The following is an 11,949-nucleotide window of genomic DNA, read 5'->3' on the forward strand; positions in this document are numbered from 1 at the left end:
CTGTCTTTAACAGCTGATACTTTTTTTTCAGAAACCAAATTTAGTCTGATGAAGAAATCCTCTGTGAACAATGTAGCTGTAACCATTATGGATCAGACTGCAGTTTCATGTGTCATTATTCCATTTACGTCCAGATGAGAGATAATAAGATGAACCTGTGAAAAGCTACATCTCAGTCACGACACAGGATGGTAGGCTTACAGGATAATGCAGGTAGGAAGGGACTTCAGGACAGCTCTAGGCCAAGCTCCTGCTCAAAGCAGGGTCAGCTATGAGGTCAGACTGTGTTGCTCAAGGCTTTACCTGGCCCTGAAAACCTTGAAATTCTGAAGCATTAGGCTTGCACACCCTTTGTTTGACTGAACCTCTCCTGTTTCAACTTACGCCTTTGGCTCTCATCCTCCCACCATGCACCACTGAGAAGAGTCTGGCTTTATCTCCTCAAAAATCAACTCTTGGGTGCTAGACCTGGAGCTGGTATTGGGTCCCCTCAAAGCTGTCTCTTCCCCAAACTGAACACACCCTGTTGCCTCAGCCTCTCCTTAAAGGGTAAGTGCTCCAACCTCTGACCATCTTGGTGGTCCCCATGCTGTACCTGCTTCATTTGGTCAAGATTTTTATTTTCTGAGCCCAAAACTAGACTTAGTATTCTAGATGGTGCAAGTGATTGCTAAGTGAAGAGGAAAAAATAACTTCCCTTGGCCTGCTGGCTATAGTCCTGTTACTATAACCCAGGATACAGATGGATAGATCTATAGGTAGCGGCGCAGGATAGCGGAGATGTCTGAGCTATGACCATGAAGGCTCGGTCCTTCATGGCATGAACAGTTTAGGACAGGGAAATCACTGCTTAACTTTTTCAGAAACAACAGTGTGACAAGACAGTGGCTGTAAGTTTCAACCAGTGGAACCAATTCAGTCTGTAGAGATCTCCAGATTACTCACTCTGATGAGTACCTTGTGGGATAAAAGACATTCCCTGTGCAAACAGGAGTTAAAGGTTGATTGTGACTAGCATCCAAAGCCAGATGCAGTCAAACACAACCTGACTTGAAAGGGTATGTGCTTAACTTTGAATATTGCCAGCCTGGTTAATGTGGAATTCTCTTCAGAAAAGTGAATCAGCAATAAGGTCCCTCTATGCCTGTTTTCTCCTGGATCAGATTTTCCTCCCCATGGGATTTCTGTAGAAAGAAAATAGGTAAGGGCACTGTGCCAGATTCCATCTACAAACGGAGGTCCACCTGCTTGAGCAGCTGAAGTGACCTGACATACAGAACAGGTTTGGTAGGTGAGACTGTGTGACTGCTTAAAATATGACCAGACATCCTTCACAAGATGCCAGTGGTAACTGATGGACTGGCAGCATTCTTTATGGAAGTATTTGGTTTTACTCTGGAGTGTGGCTAGGTTAAGGCAAAACCTTATACCCAAGACCCTACCTCCAGAATCTTGGATGATGTTTAAGTTTTCATTTTATAAATTGTTTTTAAACCTCATACTTTGATGGTAAGGATGGAAATGCAAACATTTTCTTGAGACTGCAAACATGTTAGCAAGGCTGCAGTCAGGAAGAAACCCGCAAACCTCATGCCTGTGTTGGAACAAATCAAGCCTAAGTGACATTTAGGGAGGAGGCTGCTTGGTTTAGGGAAGAGACTGGATTGTCCTCATTGGTGTGACGTGGAAGGCCACAGGGCTCTACTCTTCTGCTTTCTCATGACCTTGTGTAAATTACCATTTCATGACGGTTCTAGTCAGAGGGCAGTTAACTGCTTTGTCAGGAGAAAGATGAGTTTCTCCTAGCTTTTCAGAAAAAAGTTGTTGGCTTTGCATCAGAATAAACATGTTGCAGAGTTCAGATCCCTGCAGCCAGTTATTATTTAAGCAATAAAATCTTTACAGTCTTTTGGCATCAAGCCTTATAGTTTTTGTGGGAAAGGAAGAAGTTGTGTTATTTTCCTTCTTGCTATTTCATTTATATCACAGAAATGGAATGTCTTTCACAGTTGATTGTATGTACTTTTGTAATTCATAGATGTAAAGCCAAAAGGCCCCCGTGATTCCTAAACGTTCTGTAGCCAAGCGTCTCTCAAGACTCTTCCAAAACTGACTAGTACACCATTCCGGCCAGAAACCAATACTTGGATAGCTCTGCTTAAATCCCTCTGCCAGTCACCTGATAGAAAACATGCCTGTACTGCTGAAGTAAGGAGGAGCCACCTTTGTTTTCCTAACAGGAATGCATTTTATAAACCTTTCTTTAAAGTCTTTGCAAAGACGTTTTTTAATCTAATGCCTTTTGGGTGTTGAGAAACCATAGGTATGATGGTCACCATTTTTTGCTTTCAACAAGAGGATAGCAAGAGGAATGTTAGAAAATATAGTCACCATGCAAAGGACAGACCCTATACCTGAAGGAGAATGTCTCGAGACCTGGATATATTGCCTAAAATGGAGTAGTAAAATCTCAATCTATTGTGTTCTTCCAAAGATGGAGATGGGAGGTAACCTTGGGACATGCATGCAGGAAAGCTTTTCAATTATTTAACCTGTGTGAAAAATGGGTAACAAGCATGGTCATTAGAAGTTGAAACTAGACAAATTGAAGTTAAAGTCCTTTTTTTTTTTTTTTTTTATAGTAAAGATAACTAATTCCTTGAGGAGCCCTCCTCAATCTGTAGTGGTACTCAATTACTTAAAGTCTCTAAAGCATGCTCCCAGAACCCTGGCCACCATTCAGTAATTGCAGTAGTAGATCCAACTGCATAAGAGCTCGTGGTCTAATAAAAGGTGGTGGAAATCACCACCTTTCAGGTAAAAGACAGAACACTAGCTTTAGGGAAGCAGCAACGCAGTAGGCAATGCAATATTAGAAATGATAAAGAGAGGGAGGTGGAGGACTAAGGTGTAATCAATACAATTGAAGATACTCTACAGATAGACAAAAGCAGTCAGAGCGAGCCCTGCAGAGCGCTGGCAGAGATGGCATCACACTGCCCACAGGATGCTATTGGGATGACGTGGCGGGGGGCACAGAAAAAATGGCAATCCTTATGCACTGGGAGACTAGTCCAGCACTGGGACAGGGCATCCCGAGCAACTGTAGAGGCTCCCTCCTAAGAAGTTTGCAAGACTTAGCTGTACAAAACTACGGCTGATGTGCTCTGTCGGTGGTTGTTCGTCACATTTCAAGTGGGAGGCAGTGCTGGGGACTCACAGAGGCTGCTCCCCACTGATATTTCTGTAGCTATGTTATTCTGCGATTCAAACTATATCAGCGGAAACAGAGGGGTAGCGGGGATTCTGAAAGTCGTGACATCTTAAGATCTTCAGAATGATATTTCTCATTTACTAGGGTGTTAGAAGCTTTTAGCAATATTTACCTCGTCACATTGCTGTTTCACTGTTAGCACAGGGTGCAAGAAAGCTTCTTATAGAAGCCTAGTTTGAGACCTTGTGCTCCTCAGGGAGGGGAAAGACACACACATACACACACACATTAGTTTAGACAGGAGAATTTGTGATTTTTCATATATTAATTTGTCAGCAGAGATCATAGGTGAACTGGAAGATTTACTTTGCTTAATGCATATATATTAAAGCTACAGTTGAACTGGTCATCACTGCCAGGTTTAAATATTTGATTAACAACTCTTAACAGTATATTTTTTCCTTCGTGTAGACTCCGAACAGTACTGAGCAGGAATAAGGTAAGGATTCAGCTGGTTGAATTTTCCTAACATCTGGTTATTTTTCAGGAGTAAATATATGTATATTTTTGAGCTTAAAATACTTAATGAAATGTCTTCAAATTAACTCAATTTTTCTTTCTGTTTAAGGAGCGAATATTTATTTGCACCTACAAAGTACTTTTGAAGAACACAGACTCAGATCTCAGACATTTGAGTAACAAATAGTCGATCACGTGATCATTACAAGTATTTCAATAATATATATTTTATATGTATCTGTTTTTAAGTATGTGAACAATGTTTTATTCTTGATTTCCTGCAAAAATGTCTTTGCTTACTTGTGATACAATGAGAAAAGCATATGCATTTTTTTATGACTAGGTGTTTTACACTCGTCTTTGCTTTTCCTTAAGGCTTTTGATGATTTAAGTTATGTCAAACCAAAGTTTTACTGTGGATCTGAAGTGAATCTTGACATCAGAATCACTTACCATGCTTCCGCACATATCTCAAAGCACATGGACTGGATGTTAGATGAAATTAAACTGGAAGGTCCACTGCAGGAGTGTACCTCACGAGCTGCGACCGCTAATACTCAGTGAGTAGTTCAATAGTCATAGAGCTTATCTAAAGAAACGACCCCAAAATGTTGTTAGGACACAGCGTGTAGGTCAAGTCTTCAGCACAGATTCTTTTGTTCAGCAGGTCTGCACCTATTGAGATGTAAAAAGTACACAGCATTCAGTGTTGCAACAGCATTTTTAACTTTGTGATTCATTAGACTGTACAAGATTTTACGCATCATTGCTGTCTGTGTACAGATTAGACTCATAATAAGCAATCAAAATATAATCTCTGAAAAAGGGCGGATATATCTTTTCTTTCTGTATTAATGTGGAAATCTGACTTGATGAGGAAGTTGAATTATTCCAGTTCAGGTGTTTCACTGATTTGGTTTAATATAGTGTAACAAAAGTGTTAGGAGGAGTGTAGATAAATGTCTAGCTGGATTTTGGCAAGAAAAAAGTTGCAGTACCTCTTCTCTCACACCCCAGAAAAACTCAACAGGTAACAGCTACGATATACATGATTGCACTTGTAATGCAAATTCGATATAATTTTCTTAATCTGTACACAGTAATATGATAGTTCACAATAGACTGGAAATGTTTATGTATGTCTCTAAATTAATCACTTCCAGATCTCATTATCATAAGAAATCTCTTGCAAAATATTCTTGGTATTAGTCTTTTGTCAAGCTAGGCAATATTATTTAATTAGGTGTTAAGTGAGTTCAAAATGGCATCTTTAGAGAGAAAGGGATGATTGGGCTGGAAGTGGCTTACCATAAAATTTTACATCATGATAGAATATTTGCATTCAATATGAGAAAATGTCAGTTTATTTTACCTGAAAAAATTATATATATCAAAGTTCAGTTGCTAGAAAATGCACTTTACTTAAATGAAAGTATATGTGGTACAGAAATCAGTAATTCTATATTTTGTACTCATGATGTCATAATCTCAATTTGGTCCACTGTGCTCTATACAGCTGGCATTCATTGACCAAATGGAATGGAAAAAACATACATACACAGCTAAGTGGGATTTTATCAGCCGGTGCCAAATTTAACTACATGCACAATTTCTTAATCTTGATCTTTCATCTACAGTGAAATGCTGATGTAAAACATAACTCAGTGATTTAGGTAAGTATGTGAGTACTTTACCTCATCTTCTTTTCATTTAAAAACCCCCAAAACATCAACGACAACCCCTCCCCCAAAAAGGAAGAGGAAAAAGTAAAATTTTTTTCTGCTCAAAGCACAATATATCTAACTCTCCTATAGGAAAAGCAGTTCTGACTCATAGTGCTATTCTGGGAGAGAAAGCCAAAGCTGTTCTCCAGGCCATGTGCTCATGAGGGCTGGAGTCTGAGATGAGATGATGAAAGCAGTGGTATCATCCCAGGTTTTGCCCACAAACTAAATTCTAGCTGTTTGCGACGTCACTAGTTACTGATGGTAGAAATACGATGGTACGTACTTTGCTAGGCTCCTGAGGCTTGCGCCCACCCAGCAAGTATAGTTCAGGGTACAGTACACAGATGCTTAAGGTCTCTGGGCTCAGAGCCTTGTGAAATTTGCAAAGGAGACTATTTCCAAGCTCACCGTAAAGAGAAGTGGGAAAAAATGACTCAGTAATGACTGCTTTCTGAGTCTGAATGTCACTTGTAAACTGGTGATCTGGGGAAAAATCGTACGTGCATATATACACCAGTGAGTTCTGCAAAGTATTCCCTGTGGCTTTTCCTTCCTCCAGCTTTTTCCTAGGGATCAGGAGATGGAACAGGTGCTGACATTCTTCTGAGCATCCACAAGCGGCACCAGGCTGAGCACCACACATAATATGAGTCCTTCATAACACGATCTGTTCTCTTCCTTCTCTGTACTTTCAGCAGAGGTAATTTTATGATTTTAACAATGTTGGCATTTTAATCATCATAGCAAGATACTTGAAATAGTACTACTAGCCTCAAAGGAGAAGGTAACTCAAGGTCCTAAAGCTTTTGTTTCAAGATTTCAGACTCAGACAGATACCTCTGCATTCAGTTCATTTTTTCTGCACAACCATCAGAGCCAGAGGCTGATTCCTTTAACAAATTTAAATAGAAATTGTGGAGAGAAATATGGCACCCTTAAAAATATTATCAGGTCACTGACCTAATACAGGTGGAACAATTTTGAGCCCTGAAGTTAAAGCAGACTTTCTGAAGGACTGGCAAGATAAAATCACTTATTTAAGGGACAAAAAAATGGCAAAATGAAAGGAGAGGCACCAGAGCTTTATACTGACACCAAGAAGAAATACGTCTTTGGGAAGACTTGAGATGAACTGATTCACTACAGTAGATCCAGAGAATAAAAAGAGAAGAATCTCTGAAGCTGGAGGGAGGTTCTTTAAGCACAGGTCTTACTGAATGCTTTTATTATGAAACAAAATATGTTAAAATGATAAAATACGTTGATGACACGAGGTGCTGTGACGATGAAGGATTATCCGGCATACAGGAAGAACTGAAATACCTTGAGATGGGAAGCAAAGGAAATAGAAAGAAATAATATTACACAAATATTACATAATATTACAGAAAGCAAAATAATGCTTTCAGAATACTAGAATGAAGAATTTCTATAACCTTGTAATTCACCGGTTGGAAATAACAGAGGAGAAGACATATAGGAGCGTAACAGTTGATCACATTAATAACTTGCAAGCATGATATGGACTTGCCAAAGGTGCCCCACAGTGTATCTTGAGAGGTTCCTGCCAACCCCATTTCTTCAGAAAAAGACAAATGTAAGAGTCCAGACAGACACCCCCCCCGCCTTGAACTCTATATACTTCTGGATGGCCATGTTCAAGAGAAAAAACATTGACATTAAAACACATATAGGGATAATCAGGGAAATGTTGGACCTACAGTATAACAGAAGCCAAGATAAGCTTGATATGTGTAGTCTAGCTAAACGAAAGTCAAGATGGGTTATAACTGTTGTGCATAAATATATCAAGGGATAGAGATAAACACTGGGAAAGGAGAAAAGCCAGGTTGATGTTCACGCAGGAGCAATGAGCATATAAACTCTCAATGAACCAACTTGGCTACAAACTAGAGAGAACTTTTGTGCCAGGGTGGTTAGAAACAATCACTCTGTAGCAGAATTGGGTAGCTAAACTTATAATAATACATATTTTTCAGATAAATCTTGATCAGTGTTCCCAAAGTACTATATGTCATAGTTTCAGTAATGGTAGGAGACAGAACTTGATTATGCTTATTTCTTTTTTGGAGTATGTATTAATACACTATATTGGCCAGGTAATAACATCAGAGTTTTATTTTTAATGTTCTTCCTAAGTATATTAAAATTAAAATAATTAAGGGAACCTACCTACACCTCCCTCACAGGATATCTGCTATATGCCATGCTCCTATTTAGTAAAAATACAATTTTATGCATTATTCCATATATGGAGTAATGATTCTTAATACTGGAAGCTAATAGCTCAAATTAATTGACATCATATTTTTAGAAGTATTTGCAGCAGGGATCATTGCATCTCTTCCTAAGTTGGTAAGGGATTTCTGTCCAGGAGCAGAAGTGACATTAGACAGCTTAGGTGATTATAAATAGTAAATAAAGGATACTGCGCTTCAGAAAAAAGGTCAGAGGTCCACCCAAGCCTAGATGGGTCATTGATCTGTACTGCTTAATGGATACTGGTTTCTGGGGCCCAAGAAGGCTATTTGGATAGTAGCCTTGTGATCTATGAAGACAGCAGCAAATACAGATTTGTACAGCATTCCTTCTTTTATTGTGAATAGCATAACTCATTTTTATCCAGCTTTTGCAAAACTGCAACTGGATGCCATCATGATTTAAATTCCACTTGTATCAATTGCATCCAATATTTGTCTTGTCTGTTTACAGTGAAAATTCTTTGGGGTTGTAGATGTACATTGCTAAGGGTAAAACTTTCTCTTTTTAACCCAGTCCTTTGCATTAATCTATTATTACTCTTTAATTTCTTGTTCTTATTAAACTCTTGGTGTTTTTTTTTTTTTTTGGGGGGGGGGATATGAGTAAGCTTATCACTTGGTCATTAACGTTTGTGAGTTACATCTGTACATTTATCTTCACTGTGGGTTTTTTTCCCCACTTGCTGCTTTTTTTCTCAAACTTTTCCTTTTTTTCCTTCTATTCTTGTCATTGCAGTTATACTGCAAATAGTGCTGTATATCCTGAAATCTAAAAGTAGTTTCATTTCACCACTTTTTACATGTTGTTTGTAAGGGTGGTTTTGGTATCTTTAGAATGAAGAATACCATACCACTGTACAACTATAAACTACTATTATTCCTGTAGGGTTTTTAAAAAATATTATTTTATATAAATGTTTAAATACAAGTCTATCATAGTAAGTATTTTATTAACATATTTCTTTCCACTCAGTCAAAGGATTAAATCAAGTTATTTGTTTTGATTTGGCTCCTATACTACAAATGTCCCTGAAAACTAAAATGGCAAATACGTATTATAATATATAAAAGAGAACACTTCACCCCATGTAACTATTTCAGGTGCAGTTTGTCTGTGTTTTGTAATAATGAAATGGAGGTAGCTGTCTTTTTCCATGCAAAATGGGTACAGGGTACAGATTTATTTTAATGGACAATTAGTAATTGTAGTGTGAATTTATCCCTGCAATATGGAGATGATTTTAACCATTCTATTTAAGTAAAAGCGATTTCTTAAAAAAAAAAGACATCACTGCTACTTTGTAGTAATAACCCCCACACTCTCAATTTCGGCAGAGTTGCTCATGGTTAAGTTTTGGCCCACTATAGATCAACATTAACTATTGTAATCTTTATCTTTGGGGGAAATCACATTTAATGTGTCTATTGTATCTAATGCTGACACAAGTCAAAAAAATAATGTGAAAGTCCAATAGTTTATTCGTAGCGGATATAATCAAAATTTTAGGTAGCAAAAATTGTGAAATTGCTAAACAGACATTGAATCCCTTAATACAGGAATTATGTTGCTTATAAACTCAAGCAAGAACATCTCAGATGTATAGCAGGGACAAGCTAAGGTAGCACATCTCCTGGCAGAGCTATAACCCCCTCTCTAATGAGTTTCTTTCAATTTTCAGTGACATTTGGACTTATGCACATGAGTCAGCAGGTCCCTCCTTCTGCCCCAGCGTAGGTAAAAAAGTGAATGCAGCTGGTATCCAGCTTCTCTGCTGAGATGATGTGGAGAGGATGGTGGGAGCCCACAGGCCGTGCCACTGTGCACCGCCAGCCTCAGGTGGGCACATTCTCTTTCCTGAAGAGACTCAGGCACTCCGAGTCTGCTGGGATGGCCTCAGGGTTTTGATCCTAAAAGTGATGTGTCAGCTACAGATGCAGACAAAAGTGTGGAAGCTTCTAGTCAGGAGAAATGGCCCCGCTGGCTTAGGTTTTTATTTTCCTCTGTGTGCATTTTGGGGGTTTGGTTTGTTTTGTTTTGATTTGTTTTATATTATTCCTTATTTCTTGTATGTATTCCAGTTTAGGCATTCGTTTGTTTGTTTGTTTGGGGTTTTGTTGTTGTTGTTTTTAATTTTTTTGTTTGTTTGTTTTTTTCTTTATCTGTATCTGAAAGCCATTCTCAGTGTCAGACACAATTTATACCAGACAAGACCATGCTAATATGGAGGGCTAGAGTGGTGTAACTATCCAGTGTGAATAAGCAGGCCATAACCCACACTGTCATCCTTAAGACAAATAGAGGGAACAAGGGAACACGCGCTCATGTCAGCTGTACATTTACCCTTTTGTAAAAAGTGATATAGAAATACCCCATCTTAAAGAACCCAGAAGAGGCAAATACAATTGGGCCAAAGCCCCCTCTGGCTGCATAAGAGATCTAATAATCCCATGTCCGTAAGCAGAACTTGAATAACAGGCATATGTGTTATGAGCTGAAAATGGGGAGCAGGTGGTGGGAAAGTTTATAAATTATACTGCTCCCACAAAAAGTATTCATGTGTGTGTCTGCTTCAAACACGTAGTCTTCTTAAATTCTTATTTATGGGAGAGAATAGCAATAACACCTATACTTGAGATTTCCTGCCTTTTCTTCTTGAAATGATGCCCTGGCTTTTCTTTTTTCCTCAAGCACTTTTCATCCCTCCATTATTTTCACAGGAGGACTGATACTGGATTTAACAGAAATCCTCCAAGGGTTAAGAAAAACCTTTTCCCCATGACATTTTACTTGCAGGTTTTTGGCAGAGGTACGTATTGAAATTTTTCTCACTTGTGTGCTGCAGGAAAATGTGGGCAGTTTGGTGCAATCACTCAACGTACTGAGGTTAATGCTGCTACCAAAAGAACATTCGCGGCAGTGTGTTGTACTGGGAACATCAGAAGCTCTTTAAAGCAGCTGTGGCAGAAGAAAAAGAAAAGAACAGGGCCTTCTTCCTTCACTGTAACCTCCAGATCTAGCACATAGCCTCAGAAGTTTGCTCACTCTCCTATGATTTTTAAAGTACCACATGGCCAAGAGCTCTCCCAGTGGAACAAGAGATGGTTTGGAGTCTTTCAACTGTTCTCAAAACCCAGAAAACCTTCATGTATGAGTGCAAGAACTGGACCTGGAATTGGATTTAGCTTTGTGGGAACCAGAGAGAGAGCCAAGAAGGAATAGGCTTCAGAAAGTGTATTTAGCAGGACATGCCAATCTCCTGAGTTTGCACAATGGAAGTATTCATCGCTCCACTATGAAATTTTTCTTGGTACGTGCATGTTTTCAAGCTTCCTAGGTGATTTGATGTGTGCCTGTCTGCCTATTTATCTCTCCTCTATCTCCCCAAATTTTGAATTCTTCTGCTGACTTTAACCAAATGTGACTAGCTTCCTCTAGCTTCATGAGATCAGAAGACAGAGGTACTGTTAAATATCCAGACAGCGAGAGAAAGTGATGTGTTAATTCCCACTTGTCCAGAGACACAGGAAAGATACTTTATGAATGCTCCAAAAGCTTCAACTGAAGCTAACAACCTTGCAGATACTAATGTCAATCAATCAAACACAACCCTAAGCAGACAACTTTCATAAATCTTGGATTGCTCCAAGCAAACTTACTGAGAGTTGAGAATGTACCTTCACGGGAGTCAGACGAAAAGAGGAAATTCCATTCACAGCCACTGCAGCAGGGGAGAGGGACATCAAGAATAGCTTCATCTGTAAAATGTAGTGGAAAGGGCTGTCCCCACTGCACGTGATCTAAAGACGAAGATTGAGCGTGAAAGAGAACTGCATAATAAAATAGCTGCAGAAGGAACTCTTATCACACAGATTTTTGTTTAAATTTGGGAAATGAGTGCGTTTTAAAAGCATTGACCTGTGCTATGATACTGATAGGTTGTAGAGATGGATTTTTCTTCTTTTAAAGAAAAAATGGTCAAAGTCAGCATATCCACAGCAAGAGCTGCTTAGGTTTAAAATGTAGTCATATCCTACATGACATCTCTGTTACACTCTGCTGCCTGTGGTTCAAGAAGGTTTTCATTGTTTGCTAAAATAGGCTGTAGTAGGAGAAGCTGACAAATAGAGCATGTGAACATCACCTTCAGTTACTAAACTGAAGAGCAAGAATGCAAGAGGATGAGAGGAAGAAAGCTTCTTTCCCTCC

This window comes from Aquila chrysaetos, chromosome 4 (assembly GCF_900496995.4).
Source record: "Aquila chrysaetos chrysaetos chromosome 4, bAquChr1.4, whole genome shotgun sequence".
Classification (NCBI taxonomy): Eukaryota; Metazoa; Chordata; class Aves; order Accipitriformes; family Accipitridae; genus Aquila; species Aquila chrysaetos.